The sequence below is a fragment of the Octopus bimaculoides genome, chromosome 18 (assembly GCF_046866305.1).
Source record: "Octopus bimaculoides isolate indiv1 chromosome 18, ASM4686630v1, whole genome shotgun sequence".
Taxonomy (NCBI): Eukaryota; Metazoa; Mollusca; class Cephalopoda; order Octopoda; family Octopodidae; genus Octopus; species Octopus bimaculoides.
The window spans coordinates 47,326,255-47,336,254 of NC_142945.1; the positions used below are offsets into that span (position 1 = coordinate 47,326,255).

At 38.0% G+C, this 10,000-nt stretch overlaps 1 protein-coding gene across 7 annotated transcripts in view; it reads left to right on the forward strand.

The window, feature by feature from the left end:
* LOC106873193 (glycine receptor subunit alpha-4-like) overlaps nucleotides 1-10,000 on the forward strand; it is a 186,118-nt gene that overhangs the window by 22,871 nt on the left and 153,247 nt on the right. For all 7 annotated transcript variants that reach the window (XM_089366126.1, XM_089366129.1, XM_089366131.1 and 4 more), the window contains exon 2: nucleotides 3,540-3,611. The gene's annotated coding sequence lies outside the window, so the exon portion shown is untranslated. The remainder of the gene's footprint in view (nucleotides 1-3,539; nucleotides 3,612-10,000) is intronic.

The following is a 10,000-nucleotide window of genomic DNA, read 5'->3' on the forward strand; positions in this document are numbered from 1 at the left end:
GCGCTTGTGCCAGTAATAGAAAGGATTATTATTGTTGAGTGAGAGAGAGCAGTGCATGCCATCAAAATGACACTGGGGTAAGATATATGAAGCCAAGTATACCCATAATTACTACCTGTCTGATAAGGTACACCAGGCACATGCATCACAACCATATATCTGTGACATGGTGATCTCATATCAAGATAAACAGCACGTGACCTTGCAGGTGGGGCCCAGTTAGAATTTTCTTCAGGTTGTGTAGCCCATCCCACTCAAAAGGTCACTGAATACGGGTTGTTAAAGGATGTTGAACGAAACACCCATGTTTCCAAAGGTGAATTATTCAAACCCCAAAGAATTCCTCTCAACACATGGCTGTGATGCTCCCTCCACTACTTCTGCTCATGATCAGAGATGCACATATCGTCAGCCACTAAGGGACATGCTCAACTGGTTCAGGTCAAACAACTGACGAGCAAATCTGTGGTATTAAGCAGAATATTTGCTTTAGCCTATCTTTTTATACCAAGACAAAACAATGTATATGATAGCACTTCCATTCAATTAAGATCAAAAGCCACGAGAGTCACTGTCTGGTACTGCGTCAGGGCGTTTATTATTATTATTATTATTAGTAGTAGTAGTAGTAGCAGTAGTAGTAGAAGCAGTTGTCGTGGTAGTGGTGGTGGTGGTTATGGTGGTGGTGTTGATGGTATATATGGTTGTTGTTACGCAACCTATGGCTGTCAATGTTCTGAGAAAGAAATATGTAAAATGGTATATTTTTAACCAAAATTTCTACATTTACCTTTGATACTGGCATCCCCCCCCCACACATGAATATATATGTATATATGAGTGTGCGTATATATATATATATATATATATATATATATATATATATATATATATATATATATATATATATATATATATATATATATTGCTTTATATATGTTTATATATGTACACACATACACAGAGTTCAGAGTTCTCGACTGGAAGCATTGCTGCTGGTTCATGTGCTAATACTTAATCATTCGCGCTTTAACGATCATAGCTCTTCATCAAACTTCGTGTTTTCACGTCCCCATCGCTAAACTGAGTAGATTGGGTGAGTGAGTAGAGAGCGACCAACCACTAAGCTTAAAAGTCAATAATTGTTTTGGTATTTGACTTATCCTGCCAAGAAAGAAACACCATTAAAATGTAAAAACAAGATGGTTGTTACAAGTATGACACAGCATAATACTTTTGCTCGGCAACATTAACATGCCGTGGAAATATCAAAACCACGGGCCTGGATTGCGGCGATGAACTACGTTTGGAAGTGGATTACTACCCTTCACCTCTGTATAACACCGCACAGAGGAATTGGAGATGTAGATATATATTTAGATTGTCTGATCAGTAAAGTTATATAGATGTTATCTATCTATCTATCTATCTATCTATCTATCTATCTATCTATCTATGTGTTCAACCGTGTGTGGCTAATAAAGAAACATATCTATCTACTTATCGGTCCTAACTGTCTATGTATCGATAAAAGATACTCCAAAAGTCCGGAATATGGAGGCAGACTTCGTTAGGATGCCGAATACTAGCCCCACTTCTGCTCATCAAGGCAGAGAGAAATTGGACCCATGGAAAGTTAAACACGCAGAGTTAAATACACGCTTCAGTGGTTCTGAATACCTTACCTCATACCATCCATCCACCACTCCTTTGATGGTGATGGGGGTAGAGTTCTTAGGTACTTACTTCCTTCATAGGCTCCTATCAGAAGCAATCGTCATTACACTTTTCGGCTGGATCCCCGAAAGTGACCAACTGAGACTACGAACGTTATCCACCCATTTCGTTCTTGCTCCACCCCTAGGTCTCCTACCAGTTGGCTCGATTTGAAGAATATGTCTTGTAATTTTTTCCTATGATATTTTAGAAAATTTCACCCATAAGTTACCCAGTTTATTTAAATAGAACACCAGTCGACCTGTCTGACAAATGGTTACAAACAGCGCTGTCTTAAGACGTCGGAGCACGATGCGGTTACCTGGCGGGGCCTGATGAGTCTGGGGCTCCAATTCCGGTCTATATATATGGTAATACTATAGGCCCCAATACCTTGATATGCGCGGGGGCCTATAATGCCGCTCAGAGGGCCCTTGATATAAACTAAATAAGCATAAAGATCTAAGCCTACGACAAGGTTTTCAGTCGATTGTTGTTTCTTTGTTGTGTTGTATTGATTTTGTTTTAGTCAATGATTTCGCTATCTTAATGTGTCACTTTACCGTAAATCATTCCTAAATGCACCAAGCAACCTTGCCATACAAATGTGTGTGTGTGTGTGTGCATAATTATATGCATATATATATATATATATATATATATATATATATATATATATATATATATATATATATATATATACACATGCACACATATTTGTGCAGATAATATATATTGGTTTATTGGTTTCAAATTTTGTCACAAGGCCAGCAAGTTCCGGGGAGAGGGTAACTTGATTGCATCAACCCCCAGTGCTCAGCTGGTTCTTATTTTATCGACCCTCGAGAGAAGGAAAAGCAAAGTCGACCGCGGTGGGATTTGAAGTCAGAACGTAACGACGAACGAAATGACGTTAAGCCTCTTGCAAGCGATTTTGCAAGCTCGCAGCCTTCTACTGATAACATACGTTTATATATAGTTTTACACTGACCAGCGTTTAAATACGCACGACTACACACACACACATATACACACACACACACACACACACACACACACGCACACACACATACACACACACACGCATACACAGAAAGAGGCTGACAGATTGAAAACATTATCACACTGTCACTCACATACACGCAAGTTTGTGCACAGTGCGCATGTCAAAACACCAACGATCGTAAATGACCACCACCACCACTACCACTACCACCACCAGTAACATTACTACCGCTACCACCACCACCGCCACTTAAACACTGTAATATAATCACACACACATACACAAACATATACACGCGCACACACACACGTACACACACACATACAAGCCTTTCTTCAGGTAGTGTTACAAGACAAGACATCATTCTGTCGTCGAGATACAGACTGACAAGTTCAACACAGCTATCAGGGCGGTGAAACTGTAACGCGGCAGAACAAATACCATTAGGTATTTTGTTCAACGCTTTAACAAGTTCAACTAACCAACAAACAACCAACTCATCAGCCAGGGATAATAACTAATTTATAAACCTCGGAAATACAAAAGCCAAAAGTTGATTAACTTTAACACGGGTTTGAACCTAGAACATAATGACAATATACCTCATGGTATTTTGTCTTCCCCTCAAACCAACTCGCCAATCGTCAACTTAAAAATCATACACATACGTTCTCATTTACATACATTTCACAGCCGTGTCACATTAACAGTTCTTAGTCATCTTATAATTTTCTTGATTACTAATCAAATTATATTATTAAATGATTTAATTAACTTCTATCATTGTTTTCTTTTCCCTATTCTTTTCCACTTCAAGTACCTTTGTGGGAAAAACGGATTACTTTTACCTGCTATCTTTTGATGTAATCGACAATAAACGTGGTCAAAGGTAAGTTGTATACTTGTCTATCTATCTATATATCTATCTATCTATCTATCTATATATCTATCTATCTATCTATATATATATCTATCTATCTATCTATCTATCTATCTATCTATCTATCTATCTATCTATCTATCTATCTATCGACCTACCTATAGCTTTCTGTCTGTCTATCATGTTTACTTATCTACCTACAGCTGTTTGTCTATAGGTGTCTCAAACTACAGCTGTTGTATACAGGTGCCTCTAACTACTCACCTACATATCTACTGCTGTCTGTCCATCCATCCATCCATCCATCCATCCATCCATCCATCCATCCATCCATCCATCCATCCATCCATCCATCCATCCATCTATCTATCTACAGCTGTTTGTCTATTTCTGTCTACTTATCTGTCTTATACAGCTGTGTGTTTGCTTATCTGTCTATCGATCAGTTTATCTACCAACACATCTATCTATCTATCTATCTATCTATCTATCTATCTATCTATCTATCTATCTATCTACTTGTCTATTCCAATAACCACGGATAGTTATCTATTGTGTTCGCTTGAGAGTGGGTACTACTATTACACTAACTGTTTTACGTTTCTCTATAGTTGTGATCAGGCATATACCCTTCACAGCCGTCCCACATTTAATTTAGTGGAACATGCAGGCTGTGGCAAATGCATAGAGAGGGCTGCATCCGTAATTGGCATCTGCGCACTTCACCCGAGTAGAATGGAACAACTTGAATAAGGTGCCTTGTTCAAGAACACAATACACTATTCTTGTACATACATACAAACATTAAAGGATTGGTCGCTGTTTAGTTACGTATTTAGGAGGTGGTTATAGATTTACTTATTGAATTTATTTACCGATACTGTTGTACATAGGGTAAATATGTGTGAAAGTTGTGGTTTCTTTGGTATGTTTATTCCCAAACAACACTTATTTTAGTGCTGTTGACACCATCGGATTGAATGGTACTGCTCAGGTGTCGAAACCATAATGATATTCATGGGGCAGCACACATATATTTTTCATAATGTTAAAGATAGACAATGTGTCTTTAGCTCACAAACACTCACACACATAAGTTTTTTTTTTATTGCTAATAATTTGGCCCATTCAACAGCTGCTGAATGAGTTTGAACTGGCAAGTTTCCTTGCGAATTAGCAATTCATTTCATTGTCTCTCCTTAATCTGTAACAGATGGTTAATTATAACACTGTAAACATGTGTACCAAGGTACATAGTGGACAAGGTGCATATACAAGGTACATAGTGGACAATGAGATATAAAATATCGGGGCACTAAAATAGGGTGGGTTAAAGACAGAAACCTATTTAGAGCTCTCACTGGCCCCAGCTGGGACGAATTTTTGTCTATCTCTAACAGTTATTGTGTTTTTACACAGTAACTCAAAAAACCGATCGTGATTCGCTAAAATATTTCCAACGTCATCTAAAAACCTAACCATTCAAGACTTCGTGTGGAACCGGATCTAACAATTTCGTATTTGGCGCGCTTTTATCGAACCAAGACCATTGCTATATATTCAGTGCTTTTTAGCCACTGAGAACAGACGACGGGCGGCAGACATCGGACCGGACACATGTAACAGCAACTAGCAGACAATAGAACTGGCAGCAGGCCCTGAATGCTGTTACAACACAAAGACAATCGACAACGGCGGCGGCAGCAATACGCCGTGAACAGCTAACATCAAGAAAGTCATGAACGCAAATTCAATCATTTCTAGTCCAAGAACAATAAACTTCGCTCTGTCTCGATGCTTGTTGTTGGCAGCTACAACATCTTTATTTACGACAAAAATAAATATATTTCATTGAAGATTTCAAACAGATTTCTCTCTTCTATATCGTAACACAGATATGACATCAATTTAGCAATTTAACCCACATATCTGTCATATATACGACTATTTAGCTCCCACAGCAGTCTTATGTTCGACAGTAATCCAGCGATGTTGCTCACGTATCGATCAGATACCCAACAACAAATCCGGTTCACTTCTCATCCCCAGCCTTATAGCAATCATTAAAACCCAACAGACATACAACCAGCTTTATGACTACACTACGACAGCTTAATTCAAATTACACTCGCCATACATCTTTCGCTTTACTTTCTTTCGCTTTTTCTTGATTTTTGTACAAAGCTAAAACAACTTTCGCATGGGTTTCCGGAGTGGCTGTGAGCTATGAAGTTTGCTTCCCAGGCACATGATTGCGGTTTCAGTCCTACTTGGATAATGATGCCTTGGGTAAGCATCGGATGTACCAAGACTTGTAAGTGGATTTGGTAGACAGAAAGTGTAAGAAGCCCGTCGTAGATACATATATATGTGTTTGTGTTTGTATACGTTTGTGTGTGTGCGTTTATGTGTGTATTAGTTTGTGTGTGTTTTTTTGTTTGTGTGTGTTTGTGTGTGCGCGTCTCTTTGTGTATGTGCTTGTGAGTGCGTGCGGATGTCTGTTTGTTTGTATGTGTCTTAGCATGGTTTTGTTTGTACTTGTGTATTTGTTTGTGTGTGTATGTGTGTGTGTGTGTGCTTGTGTGTGCGTGCGGGGTGTGTGTTTGTTTGTGAGTGTGTCTGTAAGTTTGTGTGTCTTTGATTGCGTATATGTGAGTGTGTTTGTTCCCCACCATCGCTCAACAATCAGCGTTGCTTACAAAAAAAAAAAGAGCCTTTAAAACACGTACCAAGCTTTAAAAAAATGAGTCCTGGGGTCGACTCGTTCGACTAAAAGTCTAAAAAGCGGTGCCCCAGCATGGCTGCAGTCTAATGACTGAAACAAGTAAGAGCATAAAAGCATGTTACACGAACACTGATACACGAATGAGACCACAGCTTTCGGTCACAAGCTGTTTGCAGCTTTTGCATCTGCTTGAAGCCATTTTGCAACCTTCGCAGTAATTGCAACCACAAGACAGTTCTGCAGCAAACACAGTGATAGTTACACATCCTTCGTTATTTATTGCAACAAAATTATAATCTTTACAGCGAAAGAAACTTCATTTTCTGATAGTCTTAATATAAGACACGTATTTAAGCGAACCGATACCTAAAGCAGTAAATCATTTCCGCAGTTTCCATAATAACTGTGTCTATTTTATTTCCTTTTACGTGCCGCTTTAAAAAGCAGAACCGCCATTCACGTTCTCGAATCATTTAATGAACATTGATATTAGTTTATACGATATCAACTTCAGGTTTATATTAGAAGGACTGCTACTTTATAAAGCAGAAGAACTGCTGGTTTTGTTGATTTATATAGCAGGTGAATTGCTGGTTTATATAACAGATGGGCTGATTATTTATATATCATATGAACTGCTGATTTATATAACATATGAAAAGGTGGTTTATATTATTAACTGTTGTTGTGTATATGAGCTACTGGTTCATATAACATACGAATTATTGGCTTATATAACACAAGGTCTGATGGTATGTATAACACAATAACGCGTTGGTTTCGTAGTATTTAGAACTATTAATGCTATAATTCTGCCACATCTATAGAACGAATATATAGCTTTAAACTACAGATGGGAGGAAAAAGTAGAAATAAACTCTTGCATATAAGAAAATATAATTAATATATATCTTCTCTGTGCATCCATCTACAACAGTTTCTTTACTCCAACATTTCTCCCGGCTTTATATTCAGAATTCAAATTCCGCCGAAATTACCTTTGCCTTTTATCTCTTCGAGGGCGAGGAAAGAGGAACCAGTTGAGCACCGGAGACAATGTTACCGACTAGACCACATATCCCACCTCTACAAAGTTTCAGGTCTTGTGCCAATAGTAGAAAGAGTTATTTGAAGATATTGGTACTAGGATTAACTAGGAGGCGGTGGCTTAACTGACTTTGCTAGCGATGATGTTGACGGATTTCAACATTTTGATAAAATTTAAACACTGTAGTATGTTTTTTTTTTTTTGCTTATAATATACGACTCTGCTAGTTTGTTGTATTATATATAAATTAGAGATTTTATTGTCATTTGTAACGTTTTACAGCTGCTGGTATATTTGCGCTGTAAGTCACTGTATTTCATGTCTGATCTCCTTGCATCATGTACAATGATACGACTTACTTAGTTGCTGGAAAATGTTTACTGTTACAGCTAAGATATATTTATTGTTTTCTCTTGGTGTATTTTATTAGGACATTCATGGAAATCTTCAATGTCAATGACTCTCTCTAGTTTGTACTAACAACGGATATATCAATATTTTCATTTGTAACTTTATACAATATTTTTCTGCTGTAACTGAGCTACTTTTTGCTTTCTCGTTGTTGTTGTTGTTGCTTTTCTTTTTCATCTCAGGTTCTGTTGTAACTCCTGGAGTCTTGCATGCGTAACGGGCTTGTTGCCTGCAGCCTACGGTACCATGCTATATTTTCTTTTCAACTGTCTAATACTTACCTGATTATTCTGGCCGTGCCAAGGAGGTAAACCTAAATCATCATCATCATTATTCTCCATAAAATAAATGCAAATTGTCTACTAATGTCGATTAATAACTTTATTGTTACCTCTTTCTTGTATTCACATTCAAGTTACTTATATAGAAAATTAGATGGCACGTGGACTTGTGGTTAGGGTGTTGCACTGTCGATTGCTTGATCGTAGGTTCAATTCCTGGACCGAGCATACGCTGAGCTCTTGTGCAAAACACTTCATTTTTCGTTGCTCCAGTCCATTCACCTGTAAATGAGTAATCCTGCGACAGATTAGCGTTCCGATTAGAGGGAATGCTTGCCTGCACGCCTAACTATCCGATAGTCTAGTCGATCAAATGATCACGCGATATAGAAAATAATTAAAATAAACCTCACGACTTTAGTTTCATGCCAGTGCGATGATCATGCGAGAACTGTTGGTCTTTCTACATGTATCCATTTTACTCACATTGCAATAGATTCTTTTTTCCTTCTTTATCTGATGTTTTAGAATGTTTTTGAAATATTATTTTGCTATTTGTTCTGTTGTCTTTTGGGGTCGTTGTTTGTGTGTCGTTCAAGTTGGTTAGTTGTCGATATTATTTTGTTTTATTTATTTTCGGACGTGACTAAGGTTTCCGTCGAATCTTTTACCCACCCGATGAAAGTACTATATATTCATTGATCAGTTGTACCGTTCTTATTTTTATGCGGTTTTGAATTTTATCGTATATTGGGATGCAATCGCTGTTTTACTTCTGATAACCTAATGTTTTCGGTCACAGTTGATTTGTTTTATATTCTGTATATCTGTTTATTCTTGCTTAAAATCGAATTTATTTTTCTCATTTCTGATTTTATTTCACTATGGTCCGTTGGTTACTAGTGACAGTATCACCGATGTCCTGTTCACGTCGCCTGATTTCAGCTCTCATTTATTCTCTCTAGCTATTTTGCAAATTGCTTTTTTTTTTTTGCTTCTTTTTTCATTTCTTATAGTTCATTGGTTATTATTTACGGTGCGGAGGTCTTGTATCCTGCCATTGGTGAGATATGCTCTCAGGTTGTGAAATTATTTCTCTGTATGTTTGTGCGAACACACAGACACACACATACACACACGCACACACGCGCAAGAACTGACATACTGCCACGCATAACGCGGAGAAACAGTTACACAAATATATAACCTTGCGCATGTTTATGTGTCCATTGAAGCATACATGAGCATGTATTCAAATGTGAAGGCTGGCTATAAGGGAATAAAGGAAGAAATAGAAAGAGAATATTAAGAACCAAAAGGAAAGAGTATATTCTCCCTCATCATCATCATCATCATCATCATCATCATCTTCTTCTTCTTCTAATTATGCTAATTCTGTTTCTTCTATGTGGTTTCGGGTTCAGTCCCACTACGTGGCACCTTCACCAAGTGTGTCTTCTACTATAGCCTCGGGCCGACCAAAACCTTATGAGTGGATTTGGTAGACGGAAACTGAAAGAAGCCCGTCGTATTTATATATATATGTGTGTGTATGTGTGTGTGTGTGTGTGTGTGTGTGTGTGTGTTGTGTGTGTGTGTGTCTGTGCTTGTCCGCCCAACATCGCTTGACAACCGGATGCTGGTGTGTTTACGTCCCCGTATGCTAGTGGTTCGGCAAAAGAGACCGATAGAATAAGTACTAGGCTTACAAAGAATAAGTCATGGGGTTGATTTGTTCGACTAAAGGCGGTGATCCAGCATGGCCACAGTCAAATGGCTGAAACAAATAAAAGAATAAAAGAATATATATGTTAATATATACACGAGGGCGCATAACCTAGTGGTAAGGCTATTGCACTCACGATCGCTAGACCGTGGTTTCAAATCCTAAACACTTCATCTCACGTTGCTCTGCCATCATTTCAACACCTGA